Source organism: Rattus norvegicus, chromosome 2, assembly GCF_021556685.1.
Source record: "Rattus norvegicus strain SHRSP/BbbUtx chromosome 2, alternate assembly SHRSP_T2T, whole genome shotgun sequence".
Classification (NCBI taxonomy): Eukaryota; Metazoa; Chordata; class Mammalia; order Rodentia; family Muridae; genus Rattus; species Rattus norvegicus.
The window spans coordinates 156,148,313-156,170,452 of NC_141535.1; positions in this window are offsets into that span (position 1 = coordinate 156,148,313).

Here is a 22,140-nt window from a genome sequence, read left to right on the forward strand (position 1 = left end):
CTGTCACTTCAAGTCACTTCTCAACATTTTCCCCAAGCATAGCTTCTCTCTCGTGTGGGACAGATGGTACCAATTCCATCACAATTCAGAACCCTTTGTAGCTGTCCACACTTATCTTCCTCTTGTTTATCCTATTTTTAGGATTCTCTGGTTGTTGTGATGTCTTCACTTTCTTCACTCTTAGCAGATAATTCTGATGTATTGGGGCCTAGAAGAGATGGTTAGGAAACAGTACTCTCTGGTCTTTCTATGCTAACACACAGTGCCCTCCATCCATTCTTCCATTTCTAGTCATTACTCACTCCATCCTGGGCATGTTACTAATATATATAAAAAAACTTGTTTCAGAGGTCATGTTAAGCAAAGGTGAGAACAGAAACAACCTTTGTGCTTGTGTTAACTCTGGGCCAGAAAGGCAACTCTTCTGATCTTGGATGAGCTCTCAAGTTGACAGAAGGTCCAGAATAGTTTCACATCAGTCAAACTGGGAAGAATTAGCTCTATCTGACTTTTGTCACACACCATAGGTCCTACAGGCTAGCCTATTTATACTCATAGAGGACTAGTAAATTTGTAGAAATCATTTTCCTACTACTTTGTTATGCTCAGTGACATTCCGTTGACTCAGAAAAGCCCTATTACTGAACTTAAAGTCAAGGAACAGAGAAGAAAAGCAAATTGTCATGACACTGGGAGAATAGAGGGAAAACTATAAAACAATGTGGGTCACGAACACAATCACATCTAACACATAGACGATCTTCAGATTGATCTGTTTGAGCTTTATGCACCAAAACTAGTTTTCCTGACAGCATTGCATACATCCTTTTGTGGATCATTAGGTGGCTAAAACAAGCAGAATTTGTTTCCCATCCGTAGCGAGCTTGGGGATTATGTGCTTGGTATTGGCATTCATTTGACAGTTCACTGATTCAAGATCGGTGTCTTTAGAATGTTTTTGGTTTCTCTTCTACATCTAGAAAATGGGCTTCTATAGTTACAGTTCCCGCTTTGCTGTTTGATGCAGTAAGAAGGGAAAGTAGAAGATTCATTTAGTGAACTGACTTTTTTTTCCCTGATCAGAGGTGTGAAGGAGGCTGCATCTGGCCAGATGATGGCTCTGGAGAAAAGAGTTGTGTTGGGGCTCAGTCAATAACCTCTGTGTCTTCTACAACTAGGGTATAGTCTCAGGAGTGAAAGATCAGGTCTAAATGCCAGCCATGCCTTTCCTTCCTTATGTATTTGCATGTTCCTTCCAAATGAACTGTCTGCCTTGTCATCCACATTGAGTTTTTGACTCTTCACTATAAATTGCAAACACTCTTTAAATAGGATGTTGAATATTTTCAAGGTACTTTGAAATAATATGTATGTGTATGTTTATGTGTATGTGTATGTGTATGTGTATGTGTATGTGTATGTGTATGTGTATTTGGGGGGAGGTTTCAGGGGTGTTGATCACTTACAGTCTTCACTTTTTTCCTTTACATTGAAAAAGACTTTTTAAAACTAGAGTTACTCTTTTTCATTATATCCATTGCATATTTTACTTCTGGTATTAAGGCCCCTAATTTCGACCTATTAAAAATTTTAATTTAATTTTTGATTGGTTAAATATTGTATAGATTTTGATTTCTATAGGGTCACTGCTAATTTCTTGTTAATATTTGTAGGGAGTGAATAAGTTATCTTTCCCATGGTGCATTTTTGTTCACCAGTTAGAAAATTGTCCCATCATCATGACTTTACTGAAAAAAGTCACTTGCTTGCCATCTCTGGGGAATTTCTTAGTAAACACATCTCTGTTGGTGTTTTTATATGTTGCCTGTAAGTGTGAGCTCCCCTGAGGCTCCAGGTCCACACTTCCCTTATGGGCTATACTTACACAGTCTCAACAGTCAGAGAGGATTCACGCAAATGGCTAAGTTGCACAAAAAAGACGAGTTTTACGAATCTAGCTCTGTGAGAGACTAAAAATAAGGCATAATTGGCTTTGGAATCAATTAAAGTCATTATAAAGGTGTCTTTTAAAAGGTTTCACACTTTGAATTATTTAAAGATAAGTGTAAGAGTATACTGCACTTAGTAACAAACAATACCCAATGGGGTTATCAAACTGAAGGTTACAGGAGAGATAAACGATGTTTGCCGTGGACTTCTGTACTTTACAGGTACTTCATTTAAATCAGAATGAACTTTATTTAACTCTATGTTTGCAAGTTGAGCATTTATGTCTCTGTAAATGTTGAAAACTATAAATTAAGCTTTTATTTTAAATCACTTATTAATGATTTATTTTATGAAATCAGTTTCTACATGCGTTGGCTTCTCTGTCTAGGATGTGTAGATGATGAAATTCTATCTGTAGAATTATAAAAGTGTTTTAATATTTATTTGAGAAAGATATAATGGAGTCAAAAGGCCTAATTGCTTTAAATCGAATTTAAGTACAAAGACCTATTTTATAAATCTAAGTGTTATTTTTTTAATTTTGAATGATTGAAAAAAGTAAAACCTGTTCTTAGCAACAAAACAAACGAACAAACTAAGAATGAAACCCAGCTGAGGCAGCAGACGGGCTGGAGAGTGGATTTGCTGAAGAAAGCTTGCTACGAAAAAGAAGTGTCTAATGGGAATTATCAGTCGAGCCCTCTGAAAAATCACTTAAATTTGTCCCTAAAATAAAAAGCATAATTCTAGTACCAAATGTGCCTTAGACTGGGTTTAGAACCTGTTGTTTTTCTCTTAGGTTTTAGTTACTGAGTAAAATGATATTAGCTGTGACAGTTTGAATCATAAGCAAGAACGGTTTTTTGCTGTCTGCACATAGAAAGATTGGAAAGATCCTTAGCAGTGATCCTCTCAGATTGGTCTGGGCAGAGATAGTCATTCCATTAAGGGTTTCTTCAGGGGAACTTTCATGCTTGTTTGTGGGTCCTCTAAGGGGGAAATAAATCAACTTTGGTAACATTTTTCTTTGATTTTTAGGAGAAATTATTTTAATAACTACCTATGCTGCAGTGGTTCAGATTATAGTATTGCTTTATTGACTTTTACTTTCTGTGTATGTTTGCCTGAATGTATGTATATGTACTAAATATGTGCCCGGTGCCCATGGAGACCAGAAGAGGGTCTCAGGGTTTCTGGGATTGGAGTTAAGAATGTATGGTTATAAGTTACCCACTGGGTGCTGAGAACCAAACTTGGACCCTATCCAAAAGCAGAACGTGCTCTTAACTATTGAGCTATCTTCCCAGCCAGATAGCATTACTTTTAATATTTATCTTTTCCAATCTTTCTCATGCTTTCTTAACCATAAGAAAGAATCCACAGTATCCAGTAGATTCAGGAACATAGGAAACATGGTGACATCAACAATCTAGAGGAATAAAACCAGAAATCTAAAGTAACTGACAGAATCCTACTTTTAAAGGCTTATATTATTATATTGGTTGCTTTTAGTTAAAATTATGCATAAAAGGTTAACTATAATCCTTGGTCAAACAGTAATAGTCATCACTGTAGATATAAATTCTAAGCTGATAAATCATCTTCACAAAAGCAATAGGAGGCAGCTCATTATCTAGCGTGAAAATGCAATAGGAAAATGTAATATTTTAGATTTATTGAGAATGCTATTGAAGATTTATTGCTGTGGGATATTGTTTATTATCTTAGTTACCATGCTCTCTTTCTGTGTCTAACTATCCATCAACTTTTATACTTACAGTTGAAGAGAGTAGAAGTCAACTTTCATGAAATCAAACCTGAATCCTGTAAATTTATTGTGTGTACTAAGGCCACAGCAAGGTTTTCAGGTAATCAACTAAATCCTAGGTAAACCAGACGCTGTATTCGAAAATTTGATTTAATTATGTGATAGAGCTAATAAAAGAATGTTGGTTTTTTTAATTTTAGATGGTTTTGGAGTTAAATTGGAATTATGATGTTTTATTGGGTCTTTTAGAGTACTATTCTGACATTTCTAGTGATCTTCATAAACTTTCATTACCCTATATCACTTTATGAAGCTATAGGGTCTTCATAAATATGCGGACTGGCTTAATAAGAGTGTCTGGCATGATCGCTCATCACTTCGGTATTGAAAGGGCACCAACCTAGTCAGTAAAAATGTCTGCTGGTGGAGTGGTCTGTGGTAGTTCTAATCCCGATGCTAATTTCCCTTCAACTGTCAAAATAATACCATAGTATTATTTGTATGAGAGGGACAACTGTAACATTCATTGGGCTTTACAACTTCACTGTAGCTACATTTCACAAACTGTGGACAGTCTTTAGAGGTGGAAACGTTGCCTCCTGATAATTTTATTTCTTTATACAGGCATTTATTTGTTTGGGAAATAAGCTATGGGAAAATTAAATTTACAAAGCACTGACTTTAGAGTGGGTAAGAAAAGAGACATGTCTGCTTGTTTTTATTTATGTTTTGAGGACTTTCAATATCCATCCCTGATTTGTCTTGGTGTAGTCTAGACGATCTTTAGACTCATGTCAGTTCTTCTGCCTCTGCCTCCTGGATACAGGGATAGCAGGTACCGTGCCTGCATGATAAGACATGTCTACAGAATAAACTATTGAGTGAGGAACTCCTTCAGAACATGTCCTAATGTTCTGCTGATAGACATTCTGCATTTATATTTTCAAAACAAAAATGTTTCACTAGTGATCTTAATTTGAAATAGTTTCATATTAATAAAAGAATATAAAAAATATACAAAAAGTCCCAGTAGCCCTTTGCAGGTTTCTGATGACAATACTTTTCACAACCTGAAGACTCCATCAAACATCAAAATGCAACAATGGAACAGTCTATGGAGTTTCTCCAGATTTCTCAGGTTTTGCACTTATATCACCTGTGTACATGTATGTGTATGTCTGCATGCACGCACACTGTGCATGTGCACGTGTACAGTTTTGTTACATGTGAAACTTAATACAACAAGCAACAGAATCAGTTAAAAGTAGTGATTTTGGGGGGAGTAGTACTCACTTGACAGGAAGCCTGACAACATGAGTTCCTGCTCTTGAACTCACACAGTAGAAGGAGAGAACCAAGTCTCATAGATTGTCCTTCAACTTCCATATGCACCGTGGTACGTGCTACTTTTAATTCACTGAGTGTGTACTCAGACAGAGTTGTTGGGCCAGGCTTTAGCTCTTCCCATCTTTAGGTTTTGGTTTTTGAGGAACCACAGCTGTGTTTTCCCTGTGGGCACTATTTGACATCCCCATCAGGAGGCATACAGGTTTCTATTCTCCACCACCCCACTTACTCTTCTTCATTTTTCTTGAGAACTTTTCAACTTCAATTTAGTTATGGAAAAACAGTGTTGAGATTAGTCACGAGGTCTTGCTAAGTGGCGCTTCAGAAGATGACATGAACCGAAGGCAGAGGGACAACAGGCTTCTTTCATGGCTTTATGGATCACTTAATGCTTTCTTTTGTTTACAACACAGAACTGTATACTGAGAAGGCTAAATGAGTTTTCTGAGTTGCAAGTGAGCATGTAGCAGCTAAACGCACTGTTGTTACCACCAAGACTATGTCACTGTATTGGTCAAAGGATCCCAGTTCACTCAACGCTGCCTTTGCTTGTATTATATAAATGATAGTATATTATGTGGTCTCTCCTAAGAGATCTAGAGTCTTTTTAAAATTCCTCTATCATTGTATATCTAAAAACATTTTATTTAATAATGCTATGGAAAGCAAAATGTGGTTTAATGATTAGTAAACAAACAATAGGAATCAGATTTGGTTTTCATTTTTGCCATCCTAGGACTTGTGGTAGGTCCTGCTAGCATGTGAAGAAAGCAGTATTCAGTTAAGACGAATGTGCCTCTGTGGAGAAAAGGAGCAAGGCTAGAATGATGCTACATGTTAGATCCAGAATCATAGATAGAAGCCCATGAGCTACAGAACTGATCCTCAGCTTGGGGTGGTAGAAGGTAAGATCTTTAAGAACCGGGCCTAACTGGAGCTCTTAGGTTATTGAAGTATGCTGTCAAAGGGGATTATAGCATGCCAAGATAGCCCTCCCTCTCCTTCCTGCATGCCACCAGGGAGAAGCTTCTTTTTCTACATTCTTCTTCTACGTTCTTGTACTACCTGAGTTCAGCTCACCATAACCCCCAAAATAGAAACCACCAAGCATAGGCTGAAACTTCAAAGCTGTGTTCCAAAACGTTTCCCCTTGTAAGATATATTGTCCCAAGTGTTTGTTGCAATACCAGAAAGTTGACCCACACAGCTGGCTCTTGCCTGGAACATATTTCCCTGACAGTTTCCCACCCCTAATCTCAGCAGTGCAGTCCCATATATGCCATTTTCCTAAGATGCAGCTCTCTTTGTATTCTTTTTTTTTACTAAAATGTTTAAAATGACATTTTTAATTGAAAATAGATTTTTATACAATATATTTTATTTATGGTTTCCCATCCCCAAGTCCTTCTAGATCCTCCCCTCTTTCCACTCACACAAATTCACACCTTTTCTTTCTCTTCTTTTTCATGAAAATACAAACAAGCATCTAAAAAATAATAATAGAACCAAACAAACCAGAATAGAATTGTGTTGGTTTGAATAAGAGCAGCCCCCACAAGCTCTTCTATTTAAATGCTTAGTTGTCAGGGAATGGCACTGCTTGGGAAGGATTAGGTATGGCCTTGCTCCTGTGGGCAAGACTTTTTTGGAGGAATTATGTCACTGGAGGTTGCTTTGGGATTTCAAAAGCCCAAGCCGGGTGCAGTGTGTCCTTTCTCCTACTGCCTGGGGATCCAGATGTAACCCCCTCAGCTACTTCTCCAGCACCATGTTTGCTGTGTGCAGCCTTGCTTCCCAGCATACTCCCTGCCATGATGAGAATGGACTAAACTTCTGAAGTGGTAAGTCAGCCCCAATTAAATGCTTTCTTTATAAGACTCATTATAATCTTGGTGTCTCTTCACAACAGTAGAAGACAAGGGAAAAATGAACAAAAAAAAAAGAAAAGAAAAGAAAAAAAAAGAAAAATATAGACAAAGCCAGAGTACAAGAAACACTTAAAGAGGCAGAGGCATACACATTTGGACACACACAGAAAACCCATCAAACCAAAATGTGAAGCTATAGTTTACAAGCAAAAGGTCTGAAAGGAAAAGTAAACTCCCAGACAAAGCACCGTGAGACAAGACCCCCTCCATCTTTTATTGTACTGTAGTTTCCTTCAGATGGGAAGGTTTCCTCCCAGACAGAGCAGGGAGGGCTACAAGGCCGGTGAGACTCAGAAGAAACTTAAAAAATTCAGGCTGACCAAGAAATTTACAAGATTTAAGACCATACTCCCTGGTGTTACATAACAGTAACTAATAATGAGAGAAAAAGAGACTCTGCAGTGATGCTGATGCCTGCAAACAGCTGAGTGACTCAGCTTCCTGAGTCGTCTCACTGTGAGGTAGGCTTTTTGATGACGCAGCTACCTAAGTTGCTCATGCTTTTGCTTCGATGTATAATCCAGTGTGTTCACTGCTTCCTTAAGTCAGACTTGAGTATAACTGTTTCACTGGTCTAGGACAGGAAAAATCACGTGGCATCCTAGTTTGTGTTATTTTGATTTTGTGCATACTAGTCATCTAGTCACCAATTTCTAAAGGGCTTTGCCTCTGTAGCTTTTTATGTAAATATTTTGTTCTCTATGAAATGATTTTTGCAGAATTAAAAAAAAAACCCTGTAAATTCTTACGTTGCAAAGCAGAAAATATCTGATAGCCAAAAATCTCTCCTTTAAAAACGTGAGGGGTGATGTAAGGGCATTCCAAGAGTCTTGCTTTTGATCTAAGGTGAAAATGAAAGTGGGGCACTTGAACTCTATTGCAGCCATCACCACCATTGTCACCGTTGCTCACAGCCGCCAATCACTCTTCACACATGTATGCCACAGGGCACTGCAGGTCACGTTGGTAAGTAGGCAGGATGTGCAATTTTACAGCCATTTTGAGAAGCTGAACATGGGAACAATTTCTTTTATCACATTTCCTTGGGGCTAACATCCAACATCTCATCACTCTTGATTTGAAGCAACTCTCAGTCATTCTCACATGTCTTTTATTTCATCCGTTTACACAAACTCACCTAATCGAATTTTTCCGAGGAAAATCTTCTGTTTCTGGTGTGACAGAGGTGCTGAGAGAAACCCGTGGATACATGGTAGAGCTTGAATGTGTAAGATACCTTCTAGATGCTGGCAAATGTGCTGGAACATGGGCTGCAGCCCTCTTTGGTCTCTGTAGAGGACTAAAACCGTCTGAATGCTATTCATCTGGGGCAGGAGGCTAGCTTGCAGTATGCAGTAAGAGAAAAGAAACCATACTGAAAACTAGACATATTGTGCTTTAACATATTGTGGTGGGACTGGATGTGATAGTTAAAAAGGGAGTATTATGTGTGAAAAATGAAACCAGGGTTCTAAGGATGACAGAGCAATGCATACAGCTGGCTATGAGAACCAAGATAAGAAACAGACAGGCTCCAAGGACCAAGGACAGTGTCAACAGGCCAGCTGGCTAGCTTTCCTGAAAGACCTTTGCCACTGGGTGCTATTGCTTGTTACACATTCCTGTTCTTAACAGCTAAGTTATAAGTAAAAATGCCATTCCCATGCCGGACACCCTAAGACCATCCTGGAGACATGGAAATAACCAATAACACCACAGATATTTTTTGGGAGCAGTAAGAATGAAGAAAGAGCATAATATAATTAGCTTCATTTAAGAATGGTATTGATGGGTATTAATACTTGCCAAGTGACTAATGACCAACAGTCAAGGTCATCAATGAACAAATCTTGAGTTACAGATGGGCAAAGGTGGGCTTAGAGCAACTCTAAGTGGCTGTGAGATACATGGACAATGACTTACCTTCTTAGTTGGGTCAGGAGGACATGCATAGAACATGTGGGCCCTCCTTGGCCCATGATAGCCTAGAGAGATGACCAATTCACAGCAGTCTTCTGTCCAGGTTTCCCCATAGCCTTTAAAAAGCTCTAGGCAAGGATCAAATGATAGCTTTTTCTTCTCCTGAAAATCTCTTCCACTCTTGGAAATTTTTTTCATGTTTCCTCAATTTCTCACTTGTCTGCAATTCTCCTTAATACAACTTACTTCTTCTTAACATAGGCCCGTGGGGCCCATGTTTTAATTGTCACTGGTGTGAAACAACAGTCTTGGAATCACTGTCCCAGGTTGGTCTTTGGTGACTGTTGGTGACTTTTGGGCCAAGCACAACTAGGCTGTGAAGGCTCCATTGTGTCAAGAAACTCTAAGAGGCTGGACACAACCTCAAGTTTTGTACTTCAAGATTCTTTTCTCATGTTTGCCTACTTAGTAGCAATGAACCAATTGTGAACAAGACTTGGCCTCAAGAGGACAGACGATGTTTCATTCTTTCTAAGGCCAGAAAGGACTATAGTAAGTCATCCATCATCAAGACTTGGGTTGCTCTTTCCTAGGAACGGGATTTTACTTGATTGTCAATGAGAACACTGAGGATTGGCATAAGATAAGGGCATCTGAAGGGAGAAGAAACTGGAAAGGATTAGTTTGGGTCAATTAAGTTTTTTGCTAAAAGCTGTATACACTGTGGGCAAACTTTTCTAAAGTTATACTCACTCATGTTTTTCTTTATCCATTTATTCTCAGTCATTTGCAGTGACCTAGTCTTTTTGTAAGTTTCTCTGAGGAATGAGAAGAAAAAGAATAGAAAAAGAAAAGGGGGGGAAATTGCCTTTACCTGTATCAAGTGAAAGGAAGGCAGGGTAGTAGGCATCTTTAATTTGTGTTGGCAAAAATGTACTAAAAACCTTTTGTCAACATCATGAATTTTGTAGGCAGATGGATACAATGGATAGAAAATATCATCCTGAGTGAGGTAACCTAGACCCCAAAGGACAGGTATGATATGTACTCACTGATAAGAGAATATTAGCCATAAAGTGCAAAATACCTATGGTGCATCCCACAAACCCAAGGAAGTTAATCAAGAAGGAAGGCTCAGGCAAGGATGCTTGAATCACACCTAGAAAGGGAAACAAAATAGTCATGGGAGGTAGAGGGAGGGAGGGAAGTGGGTGGGAGAGGAAGGGAAATGAGGAGGAGGGATCTGGTGTGGGGAGAGACAGGAGAAAGACCCAGAGGGCCAGAAGAATGAATGGAAATCTGCAGCTGCAGTGGTGGGGGGAGGATCAAGGGAATCTGGGAGAATCTCTAGGAAGTCCCAGAGACCTAGGATAGGAGAGGCTTCCAGAAGTCAATGAGGGTAACCTTAGTCAAGATGCAGTAACAGTGGAGATATGGAGCCTGACGAGGCCACCTACTCTGGCCAGTCAGGAATCCCAGTGGAGGGATAAGGATGTCAACCCATCTACAAAACTTTTGACCCTAAATTTTTCCCATCTGAAAGAAATGCAGGGATGGAACAGAGACTGAAGGAAAGGCCAATCAATGGCCTGACCAACTTGAAACCCATCCCATAAACAAGCACCAACCCCTGACGTTATTAATGATACTCTGTTATGCTTGCAGACAAGAGTCTGGCATAGCTGTCCTCTGAGAGGCTCCAACAGCAGTGGACTGAAACAGATGCAGTTGGACAGAGGTTAGGTACACTTATGGAAGAGTTGTGGTAAGAATTAAAGGCCCTGAAGGGGAGAGGAATTCCATAGGAAAGAGCTGACTCCTGGGAGCTCTCAGAGACAGAGCCACCAACTTAAGAACATACATGGGCTGGAGCCCCCATCACATATGTAGCAGACAAGCATCTTAGTCTCCATGGCTACCTTGTCTGGCCTCAGTGGGAGAGGATGCACGAAATTTGGCAGAGACTTGATGTGCCAAGGTAGGGGGGATACATGGGAGAGTGCACCCTCTCAGAGGAGTAGTGGAGGGGAGTGAGGGAAGGGACTTTGAGAGAGGGACAAACAACAATAACAACAACAACAACAACAACAACAACAACAACAACACAACAACAGAAAAAGGGCAAAACCTGTTGTCCATTCGTTTGTACCATGTACCACAGTTCCCATTTACATTATTTAGTTTGCCATTAACTTTCTACTGGTGATAGTGAATTATGCATCATCATAACAGCCATCATCTTAATCAGTTTGGGCTGATGCAACAATAATTGCTTAGATCAAGGGTCTTAACAAAACCATTTTTCTCCTAGGAGTGCAAGGCCAAGTTGCCAGCAGATTCAGTGTTTGGTGGTGGCTTACTATCTGATTTGCAGATTGATATAATCTCCCACTGTCCAAGAGACAAAACCATTTTCTTGGATTCCTTTTAATAATTTTTATGTTTTGAAAATCAGCATACAAAGTAGTAAGTTTCATCATTGAATTCTCATACATGCTTTGCTTTGGTGACCTCTATCTTCAGCCCTCTTGCTGGTCCCCTCCTCACTCTAGTTTAGCGTCTTTTGGTTTCTTATCATACATATTGTATTATAAGGCTCCATTTAGGAACACATTAATTATTAATTTCTTCCCAAGTTCCTCATAAAGTAAAATTGTAGGTTAGGATTTCCTTCCCCCCTCCCTCCCTCCCTCTCTTCTTTCTTTGCTTTTATGGTTTATCAGTTTATGTATCTTACGTATGTGAGTAGTTTGCATGTACACTTACACACCAGAAGAGGGTAATGGGTCACATTAGAGATGGTTGTGAGCTGGGAATTGAACTTGGGACCTCTAGAAATGCAGGGGAACCAGTGCTCTTAACCCCTGAGCCATCTTTCCAGCCCCAGTGGGTTAGGATTTCAACATAGGAATTTCCATGGTAACCCCATCAGTCCATAATGCTGATCTACAGTCCCACTAGTGGCTCTCAGAAGTTGACTATGAGTTGGAGGTTAATTTCTTTTTTTCTCTATCAAAGGACAAACCACTTCTGACTACCTACCTTGGCTAAAGACTGGAGAGTCCTGGCAATCTGTTTCATTAGTTCTTTTTAAAGCTGGTGTATGAATGTGACTGCCTTTGTTTTACAGACAAAAGCAGCAAAACACTTAGGTGAGGGTCAGATTAGCTATGCAAAGGTCCTGCTTAAGCGGCTGGGTGACCTCCTCATTCAAATGTTACTCTGTTCACTCACAAGGCGAGTCTCAAAACACTCATTCTCCTGGGGTCTTTAGACTTTTGTTATTGAAAAGGATAATAAGAAAACTGTTTTAGAAAGCAATTTCAAAAGTAATTACAAAATACTTCTTGTGTGTAGGATAACAAGGTGATACTATTCAGAGGGAGTCTGGGTAATCCTATTTCACCGTTACCAGAGCAGAACAGGTTCAAGTGACTGTGTCCCAGGGCACACCGAGTTTCATTCTGGGAAATATCCATTTAGTAATGTCCAGGGAAGGTGGAATGAGACATGCTTGGGACTGAATGTGTTCATATGTGAAAAAGATTAATTAACTAGAGAATCGTTTCCACTTCAGAAATCAACAGAAAGGCATCTTCCTAGAGACTTTTTATGAAATATAAAAGGTCAGGTTTTATGTATTTACTTTCTCTTAATGTTACCTTATTATAAAACTTATTAAAACAACAAGAAATAGAGCACAAGATTATTTACGGAAACCTAATTTATATTTCTTTTTTTATTAACTTTTTATTGATTCTTTGTGACTTTCACATCATGTATCCCAATTCCACTCATTTTGCCATTCCTCCAAAATCACTCTCTCCCTGCAACCTTACCCTCCTCCCCCCAAAGAAAACAAAATAGAAAAAAGCCAGAGGAAAAGGAAAGAACTTTACTTGCAAATGTTCATGGCAGTGAGTCATTGGTTTGGTTTGAGGCCTCTTGCTTCTGGTTCACTATCCATCCTGGATCCTCCCCAGGACTCCTCTAGGATATCCTTTTTTTGTCCGGTGCCATGGAGACCCCGAAGCTTTGGTTCTGCAAGACCTGCCCTTTCATATGCTCCAGCAGTTCATAGGAGGGGCAGGGTTTCTCTGTGTAGCCCTGGTTGTCCTGGAGACCAAGCTGGCCTTGAACTCACAGAGATCTACCTGCCTCTGCCTTCAGAGTGTTAACATTAAAGAAATGTACCACCATTGCCTGGCTCAACCTGCTTTCTCTTCTTTCTTTCTTTCTCTCTCTCTCTCTTTCTTTCTTTCTCTCTTTCTTTCTTTCTCTCTCTCTTTCTTTCTTTCTTCTTTAATTGGTTTTTATTTACATTTCAAATGTTATCCCTTTTCCTGGTTTCCCCTCCCAGAAACTCCCTATCCCATCACCCCTCCTCCTGCTTCTATGAGGGTGCTTCCCCACTTACCCACTCCCTCCCTCCCACCTCCCCGCCCCGGCATTCCCGTACACTGGGGAATCAAGTGAAGGCCTCTCCTCCCACAGAGGCAGATGCTCGAGGTCAACCATTGGACTGAGAATGGAACCCCCAATGGAGGAGTTAGAGAAAGGACAGAAGGAGTTGAAGGGATTTGCAACCCCATAGGAAGAACAACAATATCAACCAACCAGACCCTCCAGAGTTCTCAGGGACTAAAGCACCAATCAAAGAGTACACATGGAGGGACCCATGGCTTTAGAAGCATATGTAGCAGAGGATGGGCCTTGTAGGACATCAATGGGAGGAGAGGCCCTTGATCCTATGAAGGCTTGATATCCCAGTGTAGGGGAATGCCAGAGCGGGGAGGCAGGAGGAAGTAAGTGGGTGTGGGAGCACCCTCATGGAGGCAGGCAGTGGGGGGATGGAATGGGAGGGTTCCAGAGGGGAAACCGGGAAAGGGGATAACACTGAATGTTTGCTGATTTTCCTTAAGTATATGTGGGATTTTGCCCATTATACTTTGTTGTTTAAACACTTCACATTGGTTACAGACACAGCCTCCTGTAAAAAGCTCTGGCTTCTTGTTACCGTAGGCTTTTCCTAAACTCACTTGACTTCTTTGCTTCAACATTGTTAGTTAAATCACTGAAAGACATTGGATTGACCTTCTGCAGCCAATTTTGGTTACAGTGTTATTGTTAGGAGAGTTGACTATGGAGCCGGGTGTGTGAGAGTTAGTGTAACACTTTGGTGCAAAGTTTGATTGGAGCCCTTCTAAAGATGATTGTGTCTCTGTGGGAAGCCAACCTCTCTGAAACATCTGGTAAAGAGGGAGTGGATTCATCCCCTCCCCCACAGGAAGCTGTGAGGCAGACAACATATCTTTTTGATGTGCAACTCCCTCTCAATTTGGATTGAGATTTAGATTTCAAAGTTAAATCATAGCCTGTCTCCTATGTAACCATGGTAAATTCATTTAATCAATTTTAACTTTGGTTTCCTCATCCATACAGGAAAAAAGCTCTGACATTGTCTGCCTGTCTTGATTTACAGAGTGAGCCAGGATTATTCTAATAGAAAAGGAATTTTCTCATTCTGTAGTCCTGGCTGGCATCAAACTCCCTGTAATGCCTAGATGTAGTAGTCAGGGTTCTCCATAAGAGCAGAAGCAACAGAAGAAATATATATTACAAGGAAATGTCTGAGATTGTGTTACACAGTATGGTTGTAAGAATCCAAAATGGCCAACTCACACTGAAGAGTCAATGAACTCCTGTAGTAGCTCAGTCCCCAGAGGCTGGATGCCTCGCCCATGTTAATCTGGCACCAACAACACGGAGTATTCCTGGAGGGACACTGGTCTTCAGTCAGTGTTGGAAACCAAAGAAGCTGATTCTGACGTCAGTGAAGGCTCTAATGTCAGGGAAGGTTTTGGTGTCAGGGACGGTTCTGAAGTCAGGGAAGGTTTCGCCGTCCATCAGTTAAGGGCCTTCTTCCCAGCAGCAGCAGGGGAGACCAACCTGTTAGAAACAGTGAAAGCCAAGTGAGAAAAAAATCCCCCCAAACATCTCTTGTGTGAGCCTGTAACAGGCTGTATGGCTGCCCATATTTAGGGCTGGTCTTCCCCCCTCCCCCCCTTTAAAGTAGTCAAAGCAGTTCCCCACAGACATGCCCATAAGCCAACTCAGTGTAGGTAATCCCTTACTGAGACTCATTGCTCAGGTGACTCTAGAGTGTGTCAAGTTGACAATGAAAGCTAAACATACCAGGCCAGCTTCCCCAATGCTGGGATGACTTGTACCTCCATATGCAACTCTCTTTATAAAGTACATGAAAATATCTCTTTTAAATCTTCTGCTCTCGGTTACTCAAGTGGATTTCCTGCTCTAAACTTAAAACATGTAGGCATTAGTTTCCCTTGCCTTACCCCAAGATAGAGCTTTTAGCATTTGCATATAAAATAATACATTTGGTTCAGCCAGCTGTAGCATTTTTAGAAGATGAACAACAAAAAATGTAATTGGAATGTAAAGTTCCATTTGATGTCTGTAGGGAACTCATCTGAGGCCTCTGGAGTTAACTGGTGTAGCAAATATAAAAGCGGCAAATCAATATCATTCATTTTATGTTTCTTTAATTATTCCCTTTAAGATAGACTTCTTGTTATACACCCCAGGATGGGCTTGAACCTGTGATCCTCCTGCCTCAGCTTCCTGAGTAACATGGTTATAAGCATATGCATCACTACACTTTGATGATAAATAACAGCTGATGTTTATTGCTCCCTTCAAATGGTCCAGCTATTGTTTTGAGCACTTAGCATAAAATAATCTATTACACCCTGTGACAACTCTGTGGCGAGGAGTAAACAAAATGAGAAGTTTGAAGCACAGAGATGTTAAGTAACTCCATAAGATCACACAGCTTGACCGCAGTGGAATAAGGGTTTGTAGTGTAGGCACCAGGTCTGGCTCCAGGCTTCATGCTCCTGACCACCATGTAACACTTTGTTAATTTATTTTCCTTTCTCCTTGACAACTCTACTGAATCGCTTTCAATTTCTTTACCATTAGAAAGGAAAAAGTTTCGGGTCAGCATTTTCAGACAGTTTCTCTACTCAGCCATGGAAAGTAATTCGAAGTTGTTCTTCTGGTAATAGATGCGAGACTGTGCTGGGTTTTGCTTTGCATAAGCTGTGTGTGTAATTAAGGAATCTTCAGATATAGGGGCTCTGTGGTAAGCAGAAGTCAGTTTGGTATTCCTAGTGTCGGTGAAGAGATAATTAAGTCTGATGTGAGCAGTTACGTCGCCTTTATTTGGCTAAAGAGATGAGAGCCATTAAAAATCATTTTTAGCTGATTTTGTTTCTAGTGGCTAAAGGACTGCAATGCTTCGAGTCATTAATACAGGACGTTTTAATATTCTGGATTTAAAGATATCACAGCTTTCTTTGTATGCCCAATACCCAGTGCTGGATCAATCCATTGAAATTGTAAAAAATAATACTGACATGCATTGTGTAAGTGCTGGAGGCCTTTCCTCTGGTGCTTGCTTCTCCCAAGCTTTCTTTTTTAGACTGTGTGTTGTGTTAGACAACAAGCTCAGAAGTTCCTTCAATCCCACAAAGCTTTGGGAAGAAGGCTCATTGTCTTGGGTCCATTTTTAGCTTATTTTAATTCTCTCCAATCCTAATTCTATGCATGTTATGTCTATGATTATATTTTCTGTTTCTTATTGAAAAGAAACCTATAATATTTTCAAACTTACGTGAAAAATGCAAGTAATTAGGGAATGTGTTTTTTTCCTCCTGGATTCTAAGTAAAATGAATCCTCTCTTTCCAATGAATATCTCTGTGAGAGGGTTATTCTCAACATACCATCATCATCAAAGTCAGAGAGACGACACAGGCGGATTACCCATGGCACCCCCTGTTTCAGGGTTTTGCCACTTGTCCTGACAATGCCCTTTAGAACAGAAGATCTAGATTAGATACACACTGTATATCACAGTCTGTCCGTCTGTCTCCTCATCTTCTTTCATCTGGAATCTCTGTTTCGTCTCCCCAAGCTTTGTGCATTGAAGATTACACAGTTTGTTTTTCAAGAATTCTCATCTGGAATTGTCTGATGTTTCTTTATAAAATATTTACTCTATGTATCTGGGGCAGGAATATTACCGAAGTGACTCCGTGTCCTTTTCATTGTGCTCTGCCAGGTGTGACATAAATTCTATTTGCTCCTGGGCTGGCGATGTTACCTTTAATCTTTCCACTGAAGAGTCGTTTGTCAAGCTGATCCACCAAAGAGAGTCTTTTTTTATTCTTTATGGTTAATATGTATTTCTGTGGCATTTGACACTTTATATGTACTCCCTGGTTTTACCACTACTTTAGCAGGCATTAATATGTAACTAGCAGCTAAATTGTCTATTGCTATGACAGTTGCTATTCCATGATCTTTTTTCTTGCTGTGTTGTTTTCTCTACATTTGTTAGTTAGCCTGCCATTGCAAAGAGTTTAACTCTTTATTATTTGTTATTTCTTGCCTCCCTTACATTTTAATAGTTTATAGTTTACTCTGTTGTGCATTTTCATGATGAAGGTAGCACAGATTTGGTCAGCGTAATTTGTTAGTTGATCTTTGTTCTAATTTTGCTTAAATCTTCTTTTTTAGTTTCTGGCTTAATATTTCAAAATGTTGGTCTACTTTCTTTGCTGCATCTGTCTCTGAGTGATTCTGCCTACTTTTGCTGCAGACTAGAATTCTGAAACAAGAATCTGGTGTAAGTGTGCTCATTACTTCCAAGTGGACTGCTCTCAGAATCTCTCCATACATGGAAACGTAAGGAATGTATTCATGTGTGTGAAGCTACCTAAACAAATGTCTACATGTAAATTTACTTGTACATCAGTCAATGAAATTGAAAAACACACTTTAGACCATCACATGCAATTCTAATCAAATGTTAAAAGACCTATTACAATTTTGTCTCCTTTCATATTTGTGATCCTCCTCTTCAAACATAAAAAACATGGCTTCAATGTGCATTTAAATTTTTTATTATTTTACTTTATGTGTGTGGGAGCATGCTTGTAGGTATGTCAGTATACCACATATGTGCTTGGTGCTAGTAGAACCAGAAAGGGGCATTTGATGCCCTGGAACTGGATTTAGAGGTGATTGAGAACCTATATGTGGTGCTGAGAAATAAACTTGTGTCCTTTGGATAAGCAATCAGTGTTCTTTCTCTTCAGCTCCTAAAGAAGCATTTTAAATTTGATCAACGTTCTTAATTATTCATCCCTCTCTCAAGATTTTGACCAGCTGTACTTTGGTCAAGTATTTTGGGGGAAGGGAGTCTTGCTACAAAGCTCAGGTTGGCCTAGAACTCAAGATCTTCCTGCTTCAGCATGCCAAGTGATGAGATTACAGCCATGTGCCACCATGCCTGGCCCATCCATGTATATCTTAGGCTCTCAACCTCCCAGTGGACTCATGTGCTCACCTGCAGGTGCATCCCTCTTAGCTATGCCATTTTACTGTCTACCAAAATCACTTAGGTCCCAGACATCCTGAGTAGAGCTGTATCTACTCATCTTGCTCTGCTCCGTGTAGTTGGGTTTGGATTTGAAATATCTAGAAAGGAAAAAGGAAGAAAAGGCATGACACCTTTTGATATTTATGTTTTGTTCATAGGATAAAGGAACCTTATCATCTCATAAAAAGTTAATGTCACGAGGAGGTGAAGTCACAAGACCTACGAGATCTCAAGCTGCACAAAGAATGCGCATACACCATCTCCAGTCTTCATTAATTTAGAAACAGTCACATTAGCCGAACAAAGGTCTCCAGTTTCTTCTTCTTCTTCTTCTTCTTCTTCTTCTTCTTCTTCTTCTTCTTCTTCTTCTTCTTCTTCTTCTTCTTCTTCTTCTTCTTCTTCTTCCTCCTCCTCCTCCTCCTCCTCCTCCTCCTCATCCTCCTCATCCTCCTCCTCCTCCTCCTCTTCCTCCTCATCCTCCTCTTCCTCTTCCTCCCCCTCTTCCTCTTCCTCTTCCTCCCCCTCTTCCTCTTCCTCCTCCTCCTCCTCCTCATTCTCCTTCTCCTCATCCTCATCCTCATCCTCCTCCTCTTCCTCTTCCTCCCCCTCTTCCTCCACCTCCTCCTTCCTCTTCCTCCTTCCTCCTCCTCATCCTCCACTTCCTCTTTCCTCCTCCTCTTTCCTCCTCCTCATCCTCCTCATCCTCCTCCTCCTCCTCCTCTTCCTCCTCATCCTCCTCTTCCTCTTCCTCCCCCTCTTCCTCTTCCTCTTCCTCCCCCTCTTCCTCTTCCTCCTCCTCCTCCTCCTCATTCTCCTTCTCCTCATCCTCATCCTCATCCTCCTCCTCTTCCTCTTCCTCCCCCTCTTCCTCCACCTCCTCCTTCCTCTTCCTCCTTCCTCCTCCTCATCCTCCACTTCCTCTTTCCTCCTCCTCTTTCCTCCTCCTCATCCTCCTCCTCTTCCTCTTCCTCCCCCTCTTCCTCCTCCTCCTCCTCCTCATCCTCCTCCTCCTCCTCATCCTCATCCTCCTCCTCTTCCTCTTCCTCCCCCTCTTCCTCTACCTTCTCCTTCCTCTTCCTCCTCCTCATCCTCCACCTCCTCCTTCCTCCTCCTCTTTCCTCCTCCTCCCCCCTCCTCCTCTTCCTCCTCCTCCTTCCTCCTCCTCTTCTTCCTCCTCTTCCTCCTCCTCCTCCTTCTTCTTCTTTATCATCAATGGCTTGTTTGGCAGCCTAGCCTCAATTCAGAACCCCAGGGAGCCCTGCTGGAAGAAGGGATGTATCAGCATTTCCAAATCCCAGGAGGGAGTTGGCTAGACTGCACTCTTGAGTCTGTGGACAAAACACAGTTAAGGATATTCAGCAGGAGGAGAGGTTCAGGAAGTCTAGACAGAAGAGGGTAAGGATTCTTGCTCACCATGGAGCAGGTTTTATGTATTGAGAGGGTCAAGAACTAACAGGACAGCAGTGGGAATATGTGTAGTCTTAGCCTCCATCACCAGCAAATTGAAAAGTGTCAATATTCTCACAATATGTGTACCTGCTTGCTGGTTGCTCATGGGAATAAGGCTTCCAGGTGATGAGATGGATGCCACTGTAAATCTGTCTAGTTGGGAGGGTGTTGGGAAAGAAAAGACTAGATAAATTTGCCCAAATACAGTTGGGACAAGACCAGTAAGCTTGATGGGAGAGTGGGAGTATCTGAAATATTGATCTATGTCTATTTTGAAGTGTGTCTTATTCTTTCTGGCCAGGAAGTGTGTTCTGTTGGGAACGTTATAGCAGAAAGAAATGACAGACTTGGAAGGGGTTTGGAGGTAAGAAAATATTCCGAACAAACTGCCCTTCCAAAGCCCTTTTGTTGTTTGAGGTTCTTAGGGTCTCATATATACCAGGCAAATGCCCTACCACTGGGCAAGATTCCTACTTCAGAGGACAGAAATCCAAATAACACACAGGGCAGAGAAGAGAGGAGACTCATGCATTCTTGCTCATGCAACTCTCAGTTTTCTCTTGCATCTCAGTGATGGTGAAGAAAAATTTCCTTACTCCTAAAAAGAATCCCAGCAGAGGTGAGATGCTGTAGGTAGTGCCTGTCAGTTACTTTAGAGCTGTGGGTACATGAGCATTATTAGATCCAAGTTACAATGATTTAGGAAACAAGGGGCAGTTCTACAAGAGGTCACGATGACATGTGATAAGACAAATGGTATCTTTGGGAAAACCTATTTAGATAATGATGACACAGGATTATCCCATGGATGGTGTTTGCAGGCAAGAGAAACAATGGAAAGAATAATCGAGTGTAATCACTGGAAAAGTACAGTTATTTTCTGGACTCTTCTCTCCTTTCCTCTTAGTGAATGGAGATTTTCATAGATGTAGAACTCAGTCATAGAAAGCTAAAGTGACAGCTTTTGCAAACTTGAGTTGGGAGTATGGGTGGGGCTACCATTCTTCTCAATATGCCTAGGACCAAGCAGTACAGATACAATGGTCTGGGCATGATTCTTTCCACCCTGGCCATTGCACAGAATTGAAGGAGCCCCTTCTGGTTCATCCAGTTCTAAGCTGCTCAGTGTTGGCAGAAACTTTCAAACTTCACTGTTTTGTAAGTGACAGTGACTTGGTGGGAACTCTAATGATCCGGGCCAGTTAAGTTGCAGCCAGCATCTACTTAGCAGTCAGCGCCTCCTGCTTGAATACACTTGCGCAGCAGGCTCGACTGAGATGGGAAGAAATCAAATGGCTTGACCTGGCCACCCATTTGCAAAGAGAGGGTGGTCACTCAGTCCTCCCTGGGATCTGGCACCTCTATGGCATTCCGTTGTTTGCTGCAAACACCGGCTCTCCTGCCTTGTGAATGCAGCTGCAGTCTCTTGCTGAAAGCTTTGCCTTCTTTCCCAGAGAAGGCGTAATTAAGAACACAGCTGCAAATTGGCTCTTCTCAACAATTTCCCCTGCTGTCCCATAAAATGTGGGAAATATGGGCCAGTACATTGATTAGAAAGCCTCTTGGGGTTGAATTGTATGTAATCTACCTACTTCTGGCACTCAGAGATAAGTTTTTGCTCTTGCATTGGAATTGAAATGGGTGAATGGGAAACAGCCGTGGCCTGGATAGTCCTGGGATTGCACACTTCTGGCACACAGGGCTGGAGGACATGACTGATGCATATTCTCATGTGAGTATGTAATACACAATAAATCCAGGCATTGTGGTGATGACACAGGGTGGCTGGTTCAGCATTAATAGCAACTGATCGGTGTATGTCTTCCCTGAGTTTCTGAAGAAGCTACTCATTTGTTCTGCTCCTCTGTGAGATGAAGAGAGAGAGAGGGGACGTGGGTGAGCGGACCACACCCACTTTTGTTTCATCAGCGGTGTGCAGTCAGTAGGTTTGCTATGTATCTCGGGGTCAAAAACCTTGGGTCCAAGGAGCATATCCACTTCTTCAGCCCTGCAACCTCTAGCTGTTCCTCTGGCATCCGAGAGACTCCATTTCTCCACTCAGAAGTTGGAGTGATTACGGCAGAAATATGTAGCTGCTGTGAGTAACAAATGTGTGCTTGGTCCATAGCACATGTTCAATAAATTGGGTGATCACTCAAATCTTCATTGAGATAAACAAGGTTGTTAAGGAAAGGAGGGTGAATGAGACTGGTTTTCCCAGAACAGTGTAACATTAAAGCAAAATGATTTTTATTTCACTGGGGTCATTACGCTCAAGAAAGGAAGGAAAGGAGAAAGTTACTTTACTATA